Here is a 24,733-nt window from a genome sequence, read left to right as displayed (position 1 = left end):
TCAAAGGGAGCGGTTTTGGCCCTGGCTGATCGCCTACATCTTGTGTCCTCTTGTCTCATTGTGTAATATTCCTAATTAGCCATGGCTAATTGGAATATTCGATTTTGCCTTATATAGTTATTTATAAATAAAAAGGTGAGGAAGAGGGGGACATAACTCACCTTTAGAACAAAGTCACTCCCTAGTAGCACAACGTTGTGACTTAAAGGGGAGCCAAGGGGGCCAAAGGACCATGCAGAGATGGGGCCCACACAGACACTTGAGGGACTGCGCAAATGGAAAGGAACACGTGATAAGAGAGGGACTACATTGGAGGAGGTGGGCCTTGGGATTGAGAGAGGCCAACGCTATAAAGGAGAGGGGAGCCTCCTCATTTTGTCATTCGATTATGTGCATTTGAGCTAGTCACTTCGACTTGGAGCACACTGGCTGTTTAGCCTGTCTGCAGCACTATTTAGTGCATTGAGTGTCTCCGTTCGAAGATCTCACCCTTAGCCCCGAGGGACTTCGAGTGCCTACTCGGGCAAGGTAGTTTCCAGCAGTATTTTGCAGTAGGATTGATCTTTGGCGTTGTGGAGGAGCTGAGCATTTGAGGACTGCGCAGTCTTGGGAGAGAGGGACGCAGTTCTTTTGGTGGGAGTTCCGGATTGGGGGTTTTGTGGAGGATTAGAGCTGGGAGATTGAGCAAGGGATCAGCTCTTGCATATTGGAGGATTTTGGTAGAGTTTCGGGCTGAGTTTTGGTGGATTCTATTCAGTGGCAGCGCAGAGCCTTGAGGGATAGCGTAGATCCCCAAGGGGGTGATTTTCGGGGGTCGGCTATTTCAGAAAAGCTTTCTGGGTTTTTCTGGGTTTCTTGAGTAGAGTTTGATTCCAAAGTTTCAGCATTTTCTGAGGAGGGGAATAGCCCCAAATCCTCATTTGATTTCCAGCAGTAGCAGCAGCACGACAGTTCTCCAGCAGCTTGGATGCAGTTCAGAGAGAGGCCATTCCTTTGCTATTTTGAGTGTATTTCTTCACTTTCCTTGTGCAAGTCGAGGTGCCATCTTTCTGATCACCTCCTGTACTCATTCCATTACTCAGTATAATAAAATGGCTTAGCATTTCTCTCTATATTTCTTGAGTATCTGCTTATATTTCATGTTCACATTATTATATGTTGTACCACTATTATTTTTATCACTTTGAGTTTCCCAATCACTATATCATTTGGACGTGTTTGGTTGGAGTTTGCTTGGGTTTGAGGGATATCCCGTGTTGACCACTACGTGTCAACTACCCATAGCAGTACACCCCATTTTTCGCAAAAGGGATAGCGCTGGATCGACGTGTCCGTGCCATTCGACTGTCATCATCAACCCGATCATGTTATGTTGTAAACCCAGTCTGCATGTGTAAATTGTAAATAATCTTAGCAGATCTGAGTCATGTATGTAAATTGCCTAGGTAAACCTAATTTTCTAGTGATAATCTACATTCCAGAAGGTTTTTTGTCTCACCGATCCATGATCGGCAGAGTTTTCCTTCAGCCTAACCCCAAAGCCAGAATGAATTTTGTCATTAGAATCTTAGGGGAATCCTAGTGTGCTTAGAGTCTATGTAAAAATAATTGGAAATAACTCTAACTATTTGGTTAGGTTATTACAAATTGCTTGATCTGCAAGATTATAGTTGTGTCGCAGAACTGGGTGGTCTATGAGGGTATATGTCAAATGGGTTTCCCCCTTGAGTTGTAAAATTGTAAAAGTCATGATGTAAAGTGTCTTGAGGGTTAGAAAATGTTTTAATCCCCTCATAAGTCCTAAGTCCTAGGTCTTAGGTGATTTTTCCAAAGGCTAAGTTCGAGGATCCAAAAAAAAAATAAAAATAAAAAAATCAATAAAAAATATAAAAAATATAAATAATAAAAAATAAAATTAAAAAGTAACTAAAAAAAATTTAAAATTTTAAAAATAAAATAAAATAAAAGAATAAAATAATAATAAGTCAAAGTTTTGAAAAAATAAATGCAAAGTTTTAATTTTTTAATATATTAAAATGCATTTAAAATTTCGACAGATGAGATTAAAATGGATTTTGATCCTCATCGACGGTCGAGATCATTTTGACATGGATCACTCAAACTAGCCGTTGGGAATTTTTCCTTTAAATAGGGTGTTAGGGGTCATTTGAGATCAGATTGGATCTGAGAGTCTGGTGCTAAAGAAAGCTCTCTTGTAGTCATTTTTTGTGCAATAAAGAAAAACTTTGGGGTTAAAAATCTTGTTGGTGTTACTCTTCTGGAAGTGTTGTAAGATGATTTATTTTTCTGCATAATTTTATTTTCAGCCATTGATTATAGCTTGATGAAGATTGATTTAGGCACAGGTATCTTGTCTGATCTCTGGGGTTTGAATGATAGTTTAGATTCTGAAATATAATGGCAGGTATCTCCATTTGATCTGGATTTCACTATTGTTTTCTCCCTCTATGTTAATGTTTGATTTTAAGTCATGCAGGAAATCTTAGTTTTGAGTTTACCGGGCGTTAGGGAAAATTCTTGGCTGAACCAACCCACTCCCGGATTGCGTTTTCTGAGAGAGCCCAGCCAGTTTTAATCCCGAGCTTATCATTTGAATTTTTTTTTATGAATGCATGAAGGGTATTCTGAAGTATCTTCACATTAAATTTAAAATTCTAAAAATATTTCTATGGCATAACGATAAATCTGGCTACCTAGAGCCTTCAGTTTGTAAATACTGTAATTATTTAGCTGGTTCTTAGGGTTTTTAGGGTTTCATTTATTTTTTGCATTTTCAGGTTCTGGCTGTTTGTTTTCATTGTTAACAGGTTGCAGGTTACAGGTCTGAGGAGAAATTTTTGTTTGAAGCCAGATCTAGGCCCTGGAGGGTAAGATCTGGCCTCAGGATCAATTCTTGCAGGTTTTTTGCTGAAGAAATTCGAGACTCTCCAAGCAATTTGTCTGCTGGGGTTTCATTTAAAATTGCTTTCCAGGAATATCAACCAGCAATCTTGCAGTCCAAGGGTTTTAAAATCATTCATTTTCAGATCTGAAATTTTTTTAATGAGGGTTTCAAGAAATCTGAAGCAGAGCGATCTTAAAAAAAATAATTAAGATTTTAGGGTTTCTGGTGGAATTTCTACAGGTTGATTGGCTGCCTGGTTCTTCATGAGCAGAAGAAAATTTCGAATTTGTTTTTTACTGTTGTCTTCTGGAGGATTTCGGAATTATTCTTTACTGTCTGATTTTGGGTTTTAAATTCTTCAAATCTGGAAAGAAAATTTTCAAACAGAGATTTGGGAGATTTCTGGGTCTTTTATTGCTGCCTGGGGTTTTAGTTTCGTTGTTGCAGATAAACCCCCGCTTCATTTTTCCATCCCCTCCATGCCTCTCGAAATTCGTCCTCACCTGCACACATACAACAGCAAGCAAATCTGCATCTCTCCACTTGCATTTTCCTCCAACCACGCTGCCAACTTCACGCAGCCTTCAACACTGCCATTGTCTTTCCTTATACGATGTTTCCTCAACCCTTTCACTTTGTGCTCCACCCTCTACCCTCAGCCATCTCCACTCCATTCCCACGCAGCTATTTCATTTCCTCACGCAGCCTTCAACGCTGCCATTCCTCACCCAAACGCTGGCCCCATCTGCGTCAAAACTTGCAGCTAGCTCGAGCTGCTGCCACTACCCACGTCGACCTCCTCTGCTCTGAGCTGCATATCTTCCTTTCTTCCTGCCCGCAGTCTTTCCATCTGCCTGCGATTTTTATCGCCTCTCCCTTCCACGCTTACCTGCTCCGCAGCCCCTCTTTGCAGCGTACCCTCTGTCCAGCTTGCCCTCCTCTTCGTCTGCTGAAACCTTCATTCCATACGCACGTCCAAACCTGCATACGATCAATAAAATTGGCCTTCATTTGTTTTATATACGTTTAAATTTCATTTTGTTTAGTTTTTTTTATTTAGAGTTAGGCTTAACGTAAGTCCTCCTTTTTCTTTTATTTAGTTTTGGTTTTATTTAACTTAGTTCTTTTGGGTTTTTTTCTAAATTTAAATTTAGTTTTATTTCATTTTGACTTTTAAAAAATATATAAAATTTAAAAAAAGGCTTTTAAATATATATATATATATATATATATATATATATATATATATATATATATATATATATATCTTTCTTTCAAGTTCCATTTTTCATTTTTAGTTTCGTTTATTTTTTTTTCATTTAGATTTAAACTTTTAAATTTTGAAAAATCATAAAAGGCATAAAAAAAAGTGTCTTTAGTTTAGATTAAATTTTAAATTTTATTTAGTTTTTTAGATTTGAAATTTTATTTAGATCTTAGATTAAAGTTTAGTTTTTTTTTTTTTTTTTTTGGATATACGTTAGTTCATGTTTAGGTTTATTAAATCTTTGCTTTAGCTTTAGAATTAGATCTCTTTAAATTTAGTTTTAATTTTTTAAAGTTTGATTTTAAACAATTCAAAAAAATATAAAAATATAAAAAATATAAAAAGGCATAAAAGGTTTCTCTTTTTTCATTTAGATTTAAACTTTTAAATTTTGAAAAATCATAAAAGGCATAAAAAAAAGTGTCTTTAGTTTAGATTAAATTTTAAATTTTATTTAGTTTTTTTAGATTTGAAATTTTATTTAGATCTTAGATTAAAGTTTAGTTTTATTTTTATTTATTTTTGGATATACGTTAGTTCATGTTTAGGTTTATTAAATCTTTGCTTTAGCTTTAGAATTAGATCTCTTTAAATTTAGTTTTAATTTTTTAAAGTTTGATTTTAAACAATTCAAAAAAATATAAAAATATAAAAAATATAAAAAGGCATAAAAGGTTTCTCTTTTCAGGTTTTAGATTTAAGTTTTATTTTTTAGATTTTATATGTATATAGATTAGGTGTTAGTTTTAGATTAGATTTTATTTAGTTTTTAAGTTTTGTTTCATTTTAAATTAAAAATTTTAAAATCATAAAAAATATATATAAAATATAAAAAATCATAAAAAGTTTTAGATTTTAATGGGTTCATATTTTGTTTTAATTTGTTAGATTTATTTGATTTTAGGATTTAATTTTAATTTAATTTAGTTTAGTTTAATTTTGTTTAAAAAATAATAATAATAATAATAATATTTTTTGAAAAAGCTTGAAAACTCATTTTTCGGCGTCTTTCGTGGTAACTGGTCAGCATTTAAATTTTATGATCATTTAAAGCATTTGATTTTTCTTGAAGTTTAATTGCTGGAACATTGTTAAGCATTGTGCATTTATTGAATAGCTTGTATCGCTTGGGATATTCGATGATAAATGATTGTTTTACAAGGTTCATATTTCTGCAACATTTAATAAATAATCATTTAATCATTAACTCCATAAGGCACTGGTACATTAATTTCTAAATCAATCAAGTGCTAAACTGCCTTGCTCTGTCTCCCAACCCAACTGGTCCACAGTTGGTCTTCCTTTATCCTATAGGGTCTACCCCCCTTAGCCTCAGGAGACGGCTTAAATGGAGAGATCGGGGATCAGGGTGATAGCCCCCGGTCTGAGCGTTGTCATGACAATCTGTGCGACAACATTTTCTGGCGCCGTTGCCGGGGATAGAGTTTTTCTGTCCCTGGCGTTTCAACGACAATCATTCTTCTCATTTCTCATCTGTTCATTTCAGCCGACAACGACAACATTTTTTAGCGCCGCTGCCGGGGATAGAGTTTTTCTATCCTTGGCGTTTCAACGACAATCATTCTTCTCATTTCTCATCTGTTCATTTCAGCCAGCAACGACAGAGTTTTTTCTATCCTTGGTTTATTCGACAATCATCTTTCATCTTTCTCATCTCTCATTTGAGCTGGCAGATTCAACACTTTTTGGCATCATTTGGATCTTTTCACCTTATCTTTCGTCATATCAGCCCCTACTCTTTAGTTCGTTTCTTGTTTGGGTGGTGACTCCATTTCTTTTCATTTATTTTTTCCCAAACAAAAAGCCTCTCTCATATCAACTTGTTTGTTGCTTTTTGGATCCTAGAATTAGATTCATTGTTCAAGTGGCGACTCCACTTCTTTCATATCTTAATTTTCTTGAGCAGAGATCTCTTTCTATCATCCATTTGGTCCCTCATTATTCATCATGGATTATTCGTTTAAACCATGTCATTTTACTAATGTTCGCCATGATGTTCCGGAAGTGGCCATTTCTAAATTACCTGTGTTCTCGGGTGGGGATTCAGTCGCTGTTAAAAAGCATCTAGGCAGGTTTACTTGTATAATGATCATGTATTGTAGATCTCCTTAGTATAATCATGAAGATGTCAAAATGCATCTATTTGTCCTTTCTTTAGAAGATGATGCTTTGAATTGGTTTAATAGTTGTCCTGAAGATTCTTTCACTTCTTTACAAGACATTGTCGATGCTTTTAAAGATAGATATGGTGATCCAGATAGCTCGCCTTGTGCCCCTAAAATTGTGCAACAGAATGAAAGTAATCTTATAAAAGGTCCAGCTGTCGATGAAAGATTTCAAGACAATTCTTCATATCAGAATGTGCCATCCACCTGTACCATTGCAGATCAAATCCATGATAGTGGAAAAGTAGGGACAAATTATAAAATCAGTGTCGACAATGAAAGGAAGATCACAAGCAAATTATACAAGAAGTAATGCGGTTGGTAAAAAATATGGAGATCAATCAAACTAATTACACCAATGATGTGAGAACTTTATGCACCCACCTGGAAAAACGTAATAAGGAGATGGAGATCATGCAAAATCAGCATACTAAGGAAATTGAGGCCATGAAAACTAATCATGACACAGAAATTAGTTTTATGCAAAGAAAGTTATCAGGCTTAGAGGAAAATATGACGACCATGAAAGCAAATCATGATAGGGAAATTAATTCTATGCAAAATAAGTTATTAAGCATGGAAGAAGACCATGCCAGGGAAATCAGTGCTATGAAAGATGAACACTCTAGTCAGATGGATGCCATTACGATACAGGTTCAGAAATTTCAGCAGCTGTCAGAGGATGAAAGAAACCAGGGAACGTCAATAGATCAGGAGCCTCCTTATCTGTTACAACAAGCTCCATCTTATTATGAGGTCCTTTGTTCCATTGAAAAGTGGATAAATGAAGGTGACCTGGATAAAAGGGAAATTAATAATCAGGTTGATGCTCACACGGTTAATCCACCAGTCATAGAAGATCAAGTTATAACTCATGGCACTTGTGAGATTGATCCATCATCCTTGACAGGGCAGATGCAGAATGAAGAAAGACATGTCACGCATATCTTACATACTTCATCTGAGAGCTTTGAAGTAGAAAGTTCCACGTCATCAGTGATACAGCCTGCCACGAAGAAAAAGCGCAAGAAAAAGAAAACGAGAAGAAGATTTGATGCATCAGACGGCCGTGAGCAGCTTGATTTTCGGATAGGGAAAAGTCCTACCGTATGCAAAATTGGACATGGCACATCCGACAAGCAGCCGACAGATTTGCCTGAAAGCAGGGAAATGCTCAGTATACACTATATTGAACACATCTGATGCCATGGGGCATCCTCTGTATTTCTAACCTTACTCCTTGTTTTTTCAGCATTTTCATTTCTGTTTTAGGATTAGATTTACTTTTCCAGATAGTTAATGAAGAGCTTATATCTTTCCTGTGCTTAATGTTATATGATGATTTTTGGATGGACGCTACTTATGTTTTGTTGTGTTGCGTGGATGCAGATTCTGGATTCTCACATTCCTACAGTGCAGCAACGTGTCCCCAAGTAGAGCTAGATGTTGACCACTACGTGTCAACTACCCATAGCAGTACACCCCCTTTTTCGCAAAAGGGATAGCGCTTGATCGACATGTCTGTGCCATTCGACTGTCATCATCAGCCCGATCATGTTATGTTGTAAACCTAGTCTGCATGTGTAAATTGTAAATAATCTTAGCAGATCTGAGTCATGTATGTAAATTGCCTAGGTAAACCTAATTTTCTAGTGATAATCTATGTTCCGGAAGGTTTTTTGTTTCGCCGATCCATGATCGGCAAAGTTTTCCTTCAGCCTAACCCCAAAGCCAGAATGAATTTTGTCATTAGAATCTTAGGGGAATCCTAGTGTGCTTAGAGTCTATGTAAAAATCATTTGGAAATAACTCTAAGTATTTGGTTAGGTTATTACAAATTGCTTGATCTGCAAGATTATAGTTGTGTCGCAGAACTGAGTGGTCTTTGAGGGTCTATGTCAAATGGGTTTCCCCCTTGAGATGTAAAATTATAAAAGTCATGATGTAAAGTGTCTTGAGGGTTAGAAAATGTTTTAATCCCCTCATAACTTAAAAAAAAAAAAAAAAAAAATGTCTTTTTCCCTTGCGCGCGGCCTTCTTGCCCGAAGCTTGCGTGAAGCGTACTTCCTCCTCCGAAGCGCCGTACGAAGCGCGCTTCGGAGGCATGGAAGCGGCGCTTCCGTACAGCGCTTCAAAAATTCCAGGAAGCGGCTAAAAAAGCCGAAGCGGCGCTTTCGAATTTGGAAGCGCCGCTTCTGGCGAAGCTTCCTAGGCGCTTTCGTACGGGATGCGCTTCGGGGCTTGGAACCAGGGGGGCGCTTCGTGCAACACTGGTCTAGAGCATACTAGGCAGGGCAACCATTCCAGATTGGGAGGAAATGTGGGCGGCTCTTCTCCAAGAAGAGATTAGAAGGCTAAGTAAGGCGAGGAGTAGCGGCCAGGGGATCAGAATCAAGAAGGAGGAGGAGGTGGATGCTGCCTTAGCATCTGAGGGAAAGCAGGAGAAACGAAAGAAGAAGGACGTCTCCAAAGTCAAATGCTTCGACTGTGGGAAGCTGGGTCATTATGCGACCCAGTGTCCAAGGAAGAAGAGCAAGGGAGAGGTGTCCGAGACCAAGGCTGCGCTAGCAAGGGCAGAGAAGGAAGTGGGGATAGAAGATGATTGTGCCATGAGTGCACACACACCACTTGAGCGGAAGTGGGGAGACATCGAGCTATAGTCAGACGGACTACAGGCGATGAGGGGCAGGATCCTCGAGGTACCCAGCCTCTTGGATTAGACCTTGCTACGGGAGCCCCGAAGAGGAGTAGCAGTACTAGAAAATGTCAGTAGAGACGGATGCGGATGGAGTGACAGAGGGAGCTACAATGCAGGATTCCCAGGACAACGTGAGGCAGCAGTGCGAGAAGCACGGGAGTGTTGCACCAGTGCAAGATGGCACAGAGAGGTGTGCAACGATGCGAGATGCATGGAGTTGTTGCAACAACGCAGAGGTCAGAGAGGGAGCACTTGTCAGCGACAGAGGGAGTTTCAGCATCGAGGGTGTCTCTAGCCTGACAGAGATGTCAGAGTTGGGAGATCAGTTACTTACTTCTCAGTAACTGGGTTGCAGTGCAGCAGTTAGCAGTGACAGTGCTATGGGCAGCACGATGCAACAGGATGAGAGGGAGTTGTAGTACGGATGCAGCAGTGGCAGTGGCAGGGCCATGGGTAGCAGTACATTATGTTGTAGTACAGATGATGGGCAACAGGCCTAGCATTAGCACAAGGACCGATGCCGGATGATCAGGGTGATACTCAGTGAGGAATATTGCTAGAGCACAGTCCTCACTAAGAGGGAGTGTTGATTTGGGGCAGCATCAGATGTGCTCTAGCCACGAAAATGGGTGGAGAGGCTAAGGCACATGAGATCTCCAATACCCAAAAAGGGTTTGGGCAGATTCTAAACAGTTTGGGAGATATTAAAATAATTAATATTTTTAATGGAGTCCGACTTAGGGAAAATAAAATATTAATGTGAATTAATATAAAACTGTGTTAGAATGGTCCAAAAGTCATGGATCAAGCGAGATCTAATCTTAGTCATTGATTAGGGAATTAATCTCGGCCGTTGATTTGTCAACGAGAAAAGTATAAGAGGAGGCTTGAGGGTCACTTGGAGAACACACCGAGTTGATCAAGATTTCAACTTTTTGGGGCTGGGTTTGCTGAGGAATTCGAGAGAGTGATCAGAGTTGCAGCTGAGGGGCAGTGAATACAAAAGTAGAGAGGTAGAGATAGCACTAGGAGGATCAGCGTAGTAGCCGATAGTGAGGGACACAGAACTAGCCAGGGGTTCACGCAGAGCCAGCCAGGGCTCACGCAGAGCCAGCCAGGAGCTGCGTAGTGCCTCAGAGGGCCAGCGTGGGTGATGCAGAGGGCCAGAGGACTGACGCAGGCCAAGCCAGAGTGACGCTGGGCTAGAAAAGGCTGACGCTGTCCCTAGAGGCTGACGCTGGGGTTTCGTGGGGCAAATTGGAGTTGTGAAGCTACCAAAGTGATTATCCGGGGTTTCAGCTGGAACATCTGTCTCCCACTGAGAGGTACTACTACCGAGATTATTCTCTATTGGGTGAGTCGGTTTTGGCACCCAGATTGTATTCAAAAATTGTATAATAATAAAACCCTCATATAGCTGCACCGATTTTCCTGCATTGGGTTTTTCCGAGGACATTGGTCCAAAAATAACGGTGTCACTTGTGTGGTTGTTTTGTTTCCTTCAGTTGATGATCTGTAATGTGTTGAGCATGTACTTGTATTTATTTTCAGTAATTACATGGTAAATAACTTGTTAATTAATCAGAACAAGTAGGCAGAAATAAATCAGAAAAGTACATGAAGGGTTTCTAACAGTTAGGCTTAGAAATTTCAGCAAGCAAAAGTTAGTGCATCATAACCATACCGATAGACATGTGGTGCGTGGTGTTGTAGTAGAACTCGCCCAAGTGCAACCACCGAATCCACCTCCTCTGTTGACCTGTCACATAATTCCTCAGGTACCCCTCCAACCACTGGTTGACCCTCTTCGTCTGACCATCCATTTGAGGGTGATAACTGGTGCTAGGAGTGAGCTCCGTCCCAACCAACCTAAAGAGCTCCTGCCAAAATCCACCCATAAATATGTTGTCTTTGTCGCTCACAATGTTCTTGGGGAGCCCATGTAGCCTAAAAACCTCCCGGAAGAACAACTCGGCAACCTGTGCAGCCGTGTATCTAGTGGGGATGGCGAAGAAGTAAGCAAATTTGGTCAACCTGTCTACCACTACATATATGCAATCCTTCCCTTGTACCATGGTGAGCCCAGTGATGAAATCCATCGAAATACTTTCCCATTTCCCCTTCGGAATGGGAAGTGGTTGTAGTAGTCTTGCAAGGTGAGTCAACTCCCCCTTGTTCCTCTAGCAAGCCTCACACTCCCTTATGTGTTGTAGCGCGTCCTCCTTGAGGCCTTCCCATGTGAACCTCTCCCGAATAGCCATGTAAGTCTTCCAGAACCCCTGGTGTCGGGACAGTGGTGAATCGTGAGCTGCCTGGAGTACCCTCTCCCTCAATTGCGAGTTGGGCACCAAGTAAATGCGCCCCTTGTAATAGATGACCTCATCCATCACACGGTAACGCTCATCTGCATGTGTCCCCTCCAACACCTCGCATGCCTTCCTGTCCTTGGAGTACTCTACCAACAGTTGAGCCTTCCAATCCTGGCAGATGCTCATGAGAGATAACCCAGCTGGTCTCCTAGATAGAGCATCAGCCACCACATTGTGCTTGCTGAACACATACTCAATGTCAAAATCGTAGGCCTGCACCTTGCTGACCCATCTCTATTGCTTGTCATTGAGGCCCTGCTGCCCCATGAAATGTCGAAGACTGTTGTGATCAGTCTTCACTCGGAATCGGTTGCCCACCAAGTACTGGCAGAACTTGGCCAATGCATGCATAATGGCCAGCATCTCCTTGTCATATATGGAATATGATAGCTCATGCGGTAGGAGCTTTCGACTCTCGAAAGCTATGGGATGCCCCTCCTATGACAATACGACTCCAACTCCTACCCCTGATGCATCACACTCCACTGTGAATGGCTGGGAAAAATCTGGGAGTGCCAGAACAGGGCAACTGCTCATCACCTCCTTGAGGCGATCGAAGGCAGCTTGTGCTCCATCAGTCCATGCGAAGGCCCCTTTCTTGGTCAAGTCGGTCAAGGGTGCTGCCAGCTGTGAGAACCCTTTGACAAACTTCCTGTAGTAAGTGAAAATGCCCAAGAAGCCTCTCAGCGTAGTCACATCTCGGGGTACTGGCCAATCCTGGATGGCCCGAATCTTCTCCTCGTGAACCTTCACCCCGTCTGCTCCAATGATATGCCCGAGATAAAGCATCTTTGTCAATCCAAACTCACACTTGGAGAGCTTGGCATAAAACTGCTGCTCCTCCAGAATGCGCAGTACCTCCTCCAAGTGTTGGAGGTGCTCCTCCCACGTCCGGCTATAGATCAGGATGTCATCAAAAAATACTAGCACGAACCTCCTCAGCTGGCCCCGAAAGATATGGTTCATGCAAGACTGAAATGTGGCGGGAGCATTGGTCAGTCCAAATGGCATGACCAGAAACTCAAAGTACCCATAGTGGCACCGGAATGCTGTCTTTGGGATGTCCTAATCCCGAACTCTGATCTGGTGGTACCCCAAACGTAGATCAATCTTAGAGAAGTACTTGGCTCGTCTAAGCTCATCAATGCAGGGAATGGGGTATTGGTCCTTAAGGGTCTTCTGGTTAAGGGCTCGGTAGTTGATACACATCCTGAGGGTCCCATCCTTCTTCTTCACCAGCACTACGGAAGAAGCGAAAGGACTCGAACTAGGCTTGATATGGTCCAACGCAAGTAGCTCCTGAATGCCCTTCTTTATCTCGCCCTTATAGGCTTTGGGGTGCCTGTAAGGAGTAGTGATGACTGCCTGTATACCCAACTCCAACACAATGGTGTGCTCAAACCCTCTATCTAGTGGTTGCCTTGGTGGAATGTCTCTGAACACTACTGCGTACCTATCCAGTAGAGCCTGTATGTCTGCTGGTGGTGACTGTGCCTGTCCCCCAACCTCTGAGATCCTCAACTCGACTGCCCATGCAATGTCCCCATGTCGAAGATCCACCTCCATCCTGTGGGCCGAAACTGTCTGAGGCAGATAAGACTGCATGCCTCTCAAGACCACTAGTTTTCCATCTGGCCCCATGAACTCCATCTCAGGTTTCCTCCAATCTGTCGTGACTCGCCCAAGGGAATACAACCACTGGACACCCATCACCACATTGGTGTCTGGCACATCGACCACAAAGAAGTGGTCCGTCATCGAGTAGTTTCCCATAACTACTGTCAAGGAGGGCACGTATCTGGTACACTGGATGGTACGGTCACCTGGTACTAGGACGGAGAACCCCTCAAACTCTGTTGTGGTGAGGCCCCTCCTCTGGACTAGCTGTGCATCTATGAAGTTGTGGGTAGCCCCACTATCCACCAGTACCGACACCCTCTGTCCCTGTACCGTACCTCTAATCTTGAGTGTCAAAAACTTAGGAATCCCGCATAAGAAGCAAGGACTCCTCCTGATGAGGCAAGAGATGCCCCTCCCTATGGAGGTGGTGGTGGTGGCCCTCTGTCCCCCGGACTCTCTCCATCTATCCCACCACAATCCTGCTCCACCTCATCCTCCTGGTCACTGTCAGAAAAGACCTCACTGTAATGTGTTCTACCTACTGTGAACCTATGTCCAGGTGCCCAAGGCTCTCTGCATGTGAAGCACAGCGTCCTCCTCCAGAGGTCCTTCTGTGTCTCCTCATCTAACTGCCCCCTCCCCTGTGTGGTCCTCGATAGTGGGGGTCTAGTATCATGCCCCTTCTGTGGAAAAGGGGTTCATGCAGGAAATGGCACTCTGGTCTTGGGGATGGCCCCCTGTAAATCTTTGGCGCACACCACTGCTTCTTGCAGCGTAGAGGGTCTGCGTGACTACACCGGTCCACGCAGAGGCTCAAGCAAGCCCTCAATGAAGGTGTATACCCTCCTTGCCTCGGATAAATCCAGGGCCATCACTGACACACGCAGAAAATATGAGAAGTACTGCTATGGGTTGACTGTTTGGCGCAGTTGTGTCAACTCCCTGAAAGATGCCTCCGGATCTCTCTGATCAAATTGCTCCACCACCCTCTTGGTGAAGTCCTCATAAGAAACTATCTGGCCATGCCCCAAAGTGGTTAGGCCGTGAAACCACCAGTCATGGGCTTCCCCCTTCAAGTGCAGTGCTGCCATCTTAATGGCTTCCTACTCCGTCATTTGGTTGAGTTGAAAGTATGTGTCCATCTTTTCAACCCAAGCCCTGGCTGTGCACTTGGCAGTGCCATCAAATGTAGGGAAATACATCCTCCCTATAGTTCTCTGTAGCTCATAGTTTTGGGTCCCTTGTCCTTCGTACCCCTTGTTCCTCTCACTCTGCTTGAGCTTGCAGTAATCTCTGAAGGAGAGGGCTTCTTTGAAATCTTCGTCCATCGCCTGCCACTCTCTGAAGTAATCCCCCATCTAGGGAGTGTCTTCCTCCCTTGCTGGTTCGATTTGTGCCATTGGCACGAAAGAGGGTAGTGTAGCCCTAGTTGGCACACTAACTGAAGGGCGTTGCGCTGCTGGTGAGGGGTGATCGAAAGGCTGAGAAGCCCCGGAAGTTTCTCCACACAAAAACCCTCTAGGTGTGGCCCTATCTCTGTTCTGTGATTTGATCTCCTCCAGCATGTCTTTCTGCCCCTTGGCCAAGTCACTCAAAGCCCTCAAGAGGCTATCGAAAGCCATCTCCTCCCTGCTCTTGGGCTCTGCCATTTCCTCCTCTTCGGCCACTGCTTTCCCTCTTTCCTCCATATCTGGTGTAATTTCTAGCTCCCTTTCTCTGCTCCTGTACCTCTGCCTCTGGTAAGTGATGTTCTCTCGGTCTTCTCCTCTCATAGGAAACCAACCCCACAACTGAGCCAAGAACTAGGCTCTGATACCACTGTAATGTTCCTAAGTAGGAATATAAGTGATATTCTAGACAAATAAACAGTGCAGCAGCATAAAATTAAAAACATGCATTATACACCCATAAAACATTGTAAATCTAGAACTTTTGAGCCATATATTATAAAATCTGAGAGCATAGGTACAATATAAATGAGATGGTGCACCTAGGCTTGTCTCAAGGACAAGCTGGACCAAACCCAGGTGATGGAATAGTTGAGCTGAAGGCTACCTAGTTGCTGCACCACTCTGCACTGTGTTGTCCCAGTAAAACTATTGTCCTGCTAAACTTCAACCTGCTAGCATAGGTACAATATAAATGAGATGGTGCACCTAGGCTTGTCTCAAGGACAAGCTGGACCAAACCCAGGTGATGGAATAGTTGAGTTGAAGGTTGCCCAGTCGCTGCACCACTCTGCACTGTGTTGTCCCAGTAAAACTATTGTCCTGCTAAACTTCAACTTGCTGGAATGTGCTCAAAAACCACCCAGAAAATTATATCCTTTTAGCCTTCGACTCCTTGGACAAAACCCAGAAAAACCCAAAAGGGAATTTCTCTGGTTTTGACTTTGTATTTTTGGCCTCCTTGGAGCCTCTCCCCAGTCGCTGCTGCCAAATTCGACTTGCAGGAAATAGCCTGCAAATCCACTTGAAAACACCCCTAGAATGTTGGTTTCACCTATGATGACTAACTCCTTGCTCCCCGGATAATCCTTGGCCCAGATAGCTGCTCTCCTAAGCACCACGAATTTGCTGCTAGAGGCCTCTGCACAATCCCTTTGCCCAGAAATTCTTACTGCTGTAATCCTTGACTGGCGGGCTGCAAAACTCCGTGAAAATGTCCTCAACCAACAGCCTTTCCAGCTCCGAGAACTCTCAGCAAGCTATGGACCTCCCGGCTGGTTCAATCTACTTCTGTGTGTTTCTTGTTGCCCAGAAAATACGCAGTCTCCTCTTCTGTGTGGCTGGATGAAGTGGATGTCAATGTTGGAACCCCTGAACGGGCACATATAGTCCCCCAAAGTAGAGGTTGAATCTTCCCTACGGAAGATCTGAGGCTAAACAACCGGTAGACTCGCTAACTAGCAAAGCGTACAAAGATAAGTTTGTTTGTCAAATGATCAAGCTACTACAAAATGAGAGCTCCTTCCTCTTTTATCACCTTGGGTCCCCTTAGCCTCTTGTGGGCCCCTCCTTCCACTAATTCGATTCCCTCCAACGCATGCCTTGGCCAAGTTCGAATTATTCATGTGGGTGGCCCCCACATTCCACTAGCTGCCAGAAATAAAGTTGAATTGCCTATAGTTCCTAAGTTCTGCATGTGGGGTCCTCCTCCTAAGCCAAAAATGATGCCAAAATTGTGTAGCTGCACCTTGTGACTAATACATTTGAGAAGGGACATGACAGAGAAGCACATGACTGATGCAAGTGGTGGAGGCACATGGCATGTCATCATCAAGTGGTGGCTGGCAGGGGTTGGTGGTTGTTTGGCTGGCTGTCATATGTAGGAGAAAAATTTCCTCTTATGGGGTTACCCATTTTGGTGGGTAACATTTGGCTCCAACTCGGGGACATGAGCTCACCATAGAGTGCATGATCCATATGCTTGAACGGGGAGTTCATGAGAACTCCAACAATCCTTAGGCTCGTAGACCTGTAACTTGCACATCCAAATCAACTTGTTTGGGAGCATGTGCACTAGGTGTAGGGTATCACCCATGTTTTATATGATGATATAAATCCATACAAAAAATAAAATATATTCTAAATGCAATCTATTTTATGATGAAAGATAAATGAGAATGCGTGATGTTAGAATGATCACATAATATGCAATGCAACTAACTACTATGGTATGCTAGCATAAAATGCATGATCTAAGTATAGTCATACAACCAATGCAGTCCACATATCACTAGATCAATATCACACCTCTTGCCCCTATGGCTAATCATGAAATAAAACAAGAAAACATCACAATCATTTATATCATGGCACTCACATATTGAGTCACATGGGTGGGAGATGGGAAAACAAAATGCCCATGAATCATTTTCACTACCATAAGAAGGGGGAGAGGACGAAATAGGGGAATCCAAATTTTTCTCACCCTTGCTAATCCTTTCTTACAACCTAAATATGGAGAAATCAATGATCAATTTCAGGAAATTTTGCCCAATAGAAATCTCACGCATACAATCCTTTCTTACTACCTGTATATGAAGAAATCAATGATCAATTTCCGGAACTTTTGCCCAATAGAAATCTCACGCATAAAACTCTCATTGATGTCCTTGGGGACATGTTGAGAGTGATATGGTGAGGGAGATGGTCGGTGGACATGATCTCAAGAACAAGGTTTCTCATCAAAACAATCAAATTCAAAAGGGTCAATCATTGTTGGCTCATCATGTTCAAAATTTATGCGACCCAAATGTGAGTGAAGGATGACACCCGAAAGATCTAAGGATGGCTCAAACACATCAATAATCATATCTTCTTGATTATACGAAGTCCAAGGGAGGACAAAGTTGTTGTTAACATAATCATAAAATAGATCTTTGTCAAAATGATGGCTACTCATATCCCACTTCCCTTCTTCGATATATGAAAAATGAAAAATGTTAATCTCTAGGGAATTTGTGGGATCACCCTTTCCAAACTCTTTGAAACATGCATCATCAAACTTAACATCCATGACAAAGGTGGAGCTCGCCTCAACTTCACTTGCCAAAGTCTCATCTTCAGCATGATCCTCACCACACCCCTTTCCTAGTTCATCTTTAAGGTCACTTTCATTGCGTTCATCTTAATGATCCATAAAGGAGTTTTCCTTTGCTCATGATATTCTTCATCACAACCCAAATTTCTTTCATTACCAAAATGTTCAAGATGATCAAGGGTGATGTTTTCTTTCGGATGGCCATTATCTGTGAAAATTCCAAAACTGGAATCCTATTGCAGCAACTAGAAATTATTCTCCTAATTGTTAATTTAATTTAACAATTTATTTATTATTTGCTACAACAAATACTGAATAAATCACACTGCAACCTACACAAATAAAATTGCAGAAGAATAAATGTTGGAAGAAATGCTAGCACACACACATAAAATAACATAGTTATTTTTGGACAAATGTCCCCGGAAAAACCCAACTTGGGAAAACTGGTGCAGCAACTGAGGGTTTTAATATTAAGAAGCAGTGAAATAATCTGAGTACAACTGGATGCCAAAATTGGCAATCCTACAGAGAAATACTGGCAAAAATCTGGAGAGGAATTTTCCTCACCCCACAGGCAATCTCCCAGCACAACTTGCCTTCAGAATTTCGACCCTCTGAGCCTCTGCATCAGCCTTTGTGGTGCACTGCGTAGCTGGCTAGACGTCTAGCCTCGGAATGGACTATGATGAAGTCGTTTTGTCTTCTACTGACCAGAAAGATGCTTCTCCTGCACTTTGGGACTCCTTCCCAACCTCTGAAACTGAAAACGTCGACCTCTCCCAGTAAATCGACTTTGCCTCTAGAGGCTACAGCGTTGCCCCAGCGTCAGCCTCTCTGTGGCTCTCTTGCCTCTCTACAAATGCACTCACTGGATTTGGAAACCTTCCTTCGACTTGACTATCTCTGCCCTCTCTCACTGCTTTGATCCCACTAGCTCTCTCTCCAGCAACTGATTGCTGCTACTCTGGAAATCGATCTACTCATGAAATCAAATTGCCTAAGTGTCTTCTCCAAGTCCCATCGACTTCTTCTTATAATCCTTTGTTGGGACTCCTACGACCAAGATTAAATCTTAATTGATGACTAGGATCATCTTGAAGTCGATCTGTGTGAGTTTCTAGATCATTCTCACCTTGACTTAATTTATTCTTATTAATTAACCATATTCCCTAAGTTTAGACTTAGGAAATATTTAAAAACCGGTTAATAATCTAATTAAGTCATTTCTAGGTAGAATTTCCAGAAACAAGTTCTAGGTTTTGGAGATCTCATGTATTCTAGCCTCTCCACAAAATTTCAAGGCTAGAACACATCCAATGCTACAAAAACTAACACTCCTGTAGCAGCACCCTGTCTCTGTATCATCTCATGTTACGTTGCTGATGTCTGGCCATGCTGCCCACCAACCACTGTAAAACTCTGATATAAGTTGCATTTGTGTCGTTGTTGACTCTGCTGAACTGCTGACAACACTACATTTGCACTGCAACTTCGTCTCATCTGTTGCTGCTACAATTGCAACAACTATAACTGAGAAGCATCCGAAATATCGAATCAAATGTGATCAGTATGATGCATCTGTCTCCCGAGTCTCTGACTGTTGTTAGTATTTGCACTATCACTGAGGAATCTGCGTTGTTGTTGACTCTGCACTGTGCCAACTACACTGCTGCCAACTCTACACTACGCTCCCCAACATTTGACTATTACTAGCCTTTGCATTTGTGACTCTTGCATCTGACTGCATCTACTGTCACTAATCCATCCCTGTACTGAATATTGTGGGCTCCCATAGCAAGGTATTGATCCATGAGGTCGCCTGCGCAAGGGTCCTGCCCATTTGTAGCGCTCTGGGGCTACAACACCAAATCTCTCCACCTCACTCCTAGAAGTATGTCAGCAAACATAGTGAAGTCTTCCTCCAGCCTGGAGGAAATCCTATCAATTTCTGCTGAAGCTACCTACTGATCCTGATTCTCCTCCTTGTCCTTCTTCCTGAGAGGACACTGGGTATTGTAGTGACCGAGCTCACCACATCTGAAGCACTTGACCTTAGACAAGTCCTTCTTCTGCTTCCTCTGCTCCCCCTATCCCTAACTGGGACCATTAGATGTGAGGGCCACATTCTCTTCCTCCTTCACCTACTTCGATCCGCTGTTGTTGCCACTGATGGAGCTCTTTAGAAGAGCTCGCATCAATTCCTCCTGTTGAAAATTAGCCCACATCCTATCCCACCTTGGCAAGTTATCTCTGCCCAAGATACTTTGGATGAATACATGCCACTCCTTGGAGACATTGTTTAGTTCCAATCACACTAGCTCTATGGGTTGAGGCGCTACCCCAACAGCTGCAAACTAGTCTTGGATCTCTTGAATCCTGGTGAGGAATGGGTCTATGCCTCCCCCCTTCTGCATCCTGATGCATCTTAGCTTCTCCTCTAACTACATCTTCTGGTGCTCGAAAGTACCCTGGTATAGCGTGGAAAGAGTATCCCATATCTCTTTGGCAATATCTTTGCCACTATGTGAGAAACAACATGATCCCGGACACCATCTAGGATCAACCTCTTTGACCTTGCCATCTCCTTTCTATACTCCTTCAGCTGATCTGCATCCTAGGGAACTACTACCATTGCATCTATATACATCTTCAGGCCAAACTCATCTAGAAGGAAGGACATCCTTGCCTTCCAAATGACATAGTTGGAAGCTCCATCCAACCTGTCTTGATCACGAAGCCCAACAGTGGCCATCTCAACAAATGTCAAAAATCCCCTCTTTTCCCTTTGCTCAGCTATTCGCACTCCCTTCTAGAGTGAGAAAATCTTCTCACAACGACTGTTGATCTGCAAGGAAATAATGAACTTCTTGAGACTAGAAGTTCCCTGAGGAAAATTTTCCCTCAGTGTGTGCTCTTCTTCCTCTCACCTGACGCTGGCTCTGCTCTAGCAAACTGATGCAAAACCATTTCGTCCAGCTAGAGATGTGCTCCATGAAAATACCGAGCTACTCCCTCTGCCTCTGGAATCACTCGATCTGGAGAGATCAAATTTTTTCTGTCCCTCACTCAGAAAAATCAATCTCCTCAAGTAACTTGACCTCTTGGCAAAGTAACTACGCTGCCCCCAGGAATTTCGATCTACTACCCACACTGAGCAACGAAATTCCTTCTCTCTTTGCCTCTGAGCTCTCCGGCTGATCAATTGTGCTCTGATACCATGTGATAATTCCAAAACTGGAATCCTATTGCAGCAACTGGAAATTATTCTCCTAATTGTTAATTTAATTTTACAATATATTTACTGCTTGCTGCAGCAAATACTGAATAAATCACACTGCAACCTACACAAATAAAACTATGGAAGAATAAACGCTGGAAGAAATGCTAGCACACATAAAATAACACAGTTATTTTTGGACAAATGTCCCCGGAAAAACCGAACTTGGGAAAACGGTGCAGCAGCTGAGGGTTTTAATATTAAGCAACAGTGAAATAATCTAAGTACAACTGGATGCCAAGACTGGAAATCCTACAGAGAAATACTGGCAAAAACCTGGAGAGGAATTTTCCTCACCCGACAGGGAACCTCCAAGCACAACTTGCCTTCAGAATTTCGGCCCTTTGAGCCTTTGCATCAACCTCTGCGTAGCTGGCTGGACGTCTAGCCTCGTACTGGACTCTGATGAATTCGTTCTGCCTTCTGCTAACTAGAAAGACGCTTCTTCGGCACTCTGGGACTCCTTCTCAGCCTCTAGAACTGAAAACGTCAATCTCTCTTAGCCAATTGGCTTTGCCTCTAGAGGCTACCGCACTGCCCTAGCATCAGCCTCTTTGTGGCTCTCTTGCCTCTCTGCAAATGCACTCACTGGATCTGGAAACCTTCCTCCGGCTTCACTGTCTCTGCCCCTCTCTCACTGCTTCGATCTCACTGGCTCTCTCTTCGGCAACTGACTGCTGGTACTCTGGAAATCGATCTGCTCATGAAATTGAACTGCTCAAGTATCTCAAGTGTCTTCTCCAAGTGCCCATCGACTTCTTCTTATGATCCTCCATTGGGACTCTAACGACCAAGATTAAATCTTAATTGATGGCTAGGATCATCTTGAATTCGCTTTGTGTGAGTTTCTAGACCATTCTCACCTTGACTAAATTAATTCTGATTAATTAACCAACTTAGGAAATATTTAAAAACTGGTTAATAATCTAATTAAGTCATTTTTAGGCGGAATTTCCATAAACGATTTCTAGGTTTTGGAGATGTCATGTATTCTAGCTTCTCCGCAAAAATTCAAGGCTAGAACACATCCGATGCTACAAAAACTAACATTATCCTCTTCAACTTCTTCATCATAATTAAGGAGGCCCTCCTCTTGTAGAGCTACAATTAAATCTTGAAGAAGAACTTCAAAATGACACATTGGTCCCCAATACTTAAGAAATTCTTCAATGAATACCTTAATGGAAGGGATGCTTTTAGGTCTACAAGAACATTTAAGCCAATCCCTTTGATCAACCCTAAAGGAATAAATGAAAAGCCTCATGAGAGCATTGTCATGAACCATGTTGATCTCTGAAGTATACTTGATAAATTTGGCAACATGATCACAGCTAAAGAACGATCACCATCAAATTTTGGGACATTTGTCATAGAAATTGTATCCCATTGATTTGGATATCCAAGAATATCCTTGACATCCAAAGAAGGGTACATCTCTTGCAGTTCCCAAGGAACCATTGCCTTGAGTCTTGCATATCAACCAAATGTGGAGTTGTTGGGGTCAATTTAAAATGGCTTAAAAAATGCTTGCAGACTCACCCAAGCCCCTCTTCGCTTTTGGTTCTACTCCTCGACTCGCCCTTGACTTCTTCCTCAGTTGCTCCTCTTCTTCTACAACTTTTGCACTTGTCACTTGACTTGTGTGTTGCGTGATCTAGGTTCTTGTTTTTCTTCATCATGTGCATCCTTTCTTTGTATGCAACTTTCCCTCCTTTTGGCTCACTTGCCTTGTAGCCCTTCCATTTCGATTGGGTCGGCTCATTCTATGAGCAGGCTCTTTCTCAACACAATTTCTGATTGGGCCAACCTCCATCATTCAGCTTGTTCCAGGCTCATACACCCATCATTTTTCATTGGCACCCGCTTGTTCCACGTTCAGTCCTATGACACCTCGTGTCGACTCGTTCCAACTATGTTTGGTCCAACATAACTCAAGTCAACTTCATTTCACTCATCTTAGAGGCGGACTCCTTGTTCGTGTCACACCTTTGTGGCATTCGTGCCACTAAGATCTTGTGTGTTCTCTCCCATCTCGGTTTCTTCTTTTCTTAGGTGGGTTAGGATGCTTGGTCGTGCCACACCCCTCATGCCAACTCACATGCACCTAAGTGGAAACCCCAAATCTCTGTTTTTCACCACTCGATTGGGCATGCTTTTTCCCACACCTCTCAGTTATTTGCCACCATCTTGGTTTTGTGGAAGCCTTGGCCCACTGCTCAACCATCAACCAAATCCTTCATATTGTCTCATTATTTGCAATATTAATGTCGCAAATGCTGCCATGGGGATGTCGCCCTTGGGGCGCGCCAACTCTAGGCCCTAATTGTTAACTTATTGTGTACTAAGATCTAAGCAAGAGTTCCCCTTATGAAGATATAAATTATTAGCAAACTAGGGTGGACTTAGAGAAAGTTTCAAAAGTTCACTACTAAATCAAAATATGTGCTTGAAAATTACAATTGCTTGATAGGTTTGATCTAGAAATTAAATTTCAAAACAAGTCTAGGTTAAATCCCTTCATTTAGAAAAATCAAACCAACACGTCTATAGATGGTTAGATGAAGCAAATATGTGTATTTTGCATAAATAAACCACACATTTGTGTAAAAACAAGACAAAATAATAGATATATGAAATAAAATGGGAAATCAACTTAACAATGTGATCTAGAAGTTGGTCCTTCTCTAGTTTCCATGTGGGACTGGTGTTTAGAGCGGTTGTAATCTAAGAATCTCTTCTAGAAATACAAGGACCTCCCATTTGTTGGCAAGTCAACTTGATGGGGAGGATTCTCTAGGCTTTCATATTTATTATGTGCCTTGTTGGCTTCCTAGTAGGGCTTAGTTTCATTGGCTAGAGCAGCGCTTGTGCTCATACTTATGGGCCAAGTACAGTGGGACATGACGGCTTGCATATGGTTCCTTGGTATGTTTGTACTATGCCTAAGGATGAGTGGGGAATTGGTTGATTGATGTGATTACTCAAGGGAGCATTCTAGTAGTTAAGTGGGTGGTTGGATGTTTGGAAGGGTCCTCCCCTTGGTGGGTCTTGTTGAGGCATTATTTCATTTGGTGCAACAAATTGACAAAATTAAGGGAGCTTTTGTGTTATGTGGTATCATCTCAACACCTCATTGTTTTCAAATAGCAAGCTCTTTCATTTTCTAAAGTATATGATCAACATGATGGTAGCTAGTTTGGTGAGGTGGCAAGCATCAAGGAGTTGAGCAGGGTGGGAGTTGGCTAGAATAGCAATTTGGAGTTGGAAGGGCAGGACACTTGTGTTGTTAATCTTCCTTGCTTTCAAGCATAGTGGTTGAGAAAGAAAAAAATATTTTCTAGAGGGCTTTATGGCATGCTAGTTCTCTCTCTTGGAAGGGATGTTCCTTAGCCTATGAGTATTCCCTTCCTTCTGATGATCAACCCATTACTATTTAGATTGTTGCTCACATCTCGTCGGAGGATCTATTCAATATGAACATAGATATGTCAAGGCCCTTTTATGTGATTGGGAGTGGAGTTTTTGGTGCCCCTTGGTGAAGTATGATTCTTGTATATTATACTTCACTCTACATCAACATCATTAGCTTTTTTTCCAATGCTTAATGCATGATGGGTGTCTTTTGATGCTAAGAGTTGTTGCATCTGAAGATTGCATGGTGGGTGGTCGGTTTGAGGTTCATACAAGCTCTGAGTGCTAGCTTGGCTAGTGATCTATCAAGGCCTTCCTACCAAGGCTTGATTGGCTAACAGTGGCTACTCAAATGGGTTCTTCCCTTCCTGTCCTTGGGTGGAAATTATGAAGCATTTATTATGGGGTTGTCCTCTGGCCAAGTGTTGTTGAGAGTATGTTCAAGCAAGTTT

The 24,733-nt window shown here is 42.3% G+C and overlaps 1 protein-coding gene across 1 annotated transcript in view; it reads left to right on the top strand.

Annotated features, from left to right (window-relative positions):
* LOC149222445 (cyclase-like protein 3) overlaps positions 1-24,733 on the top strand; it is a 378,438-nt gene that overhangs the window by 331,648 nt on the left and 22,057 nt on the right. The gene's annotated exons all lie outside the window — the stretch shown is intronic.

Source organism: Pinus tabuliformis, chromosome Q (genome assembly GCF_031772625.1).
Source record: "Pinus tabuliformis cultivar Carrire ecotype Pingquan chromosome Q, CPIR1, whole genome shotgun sequence".
NCBI classification, from domain to species: Eukaryota; Viridiplantae; Streptophyta; class Pinopsida; order Pinales; family Pinaceae; genus Pinus; species Pinus tabuliformis.
This window is presented reverse-complemented; position numbering and strand designations above follow the sequence as displayed.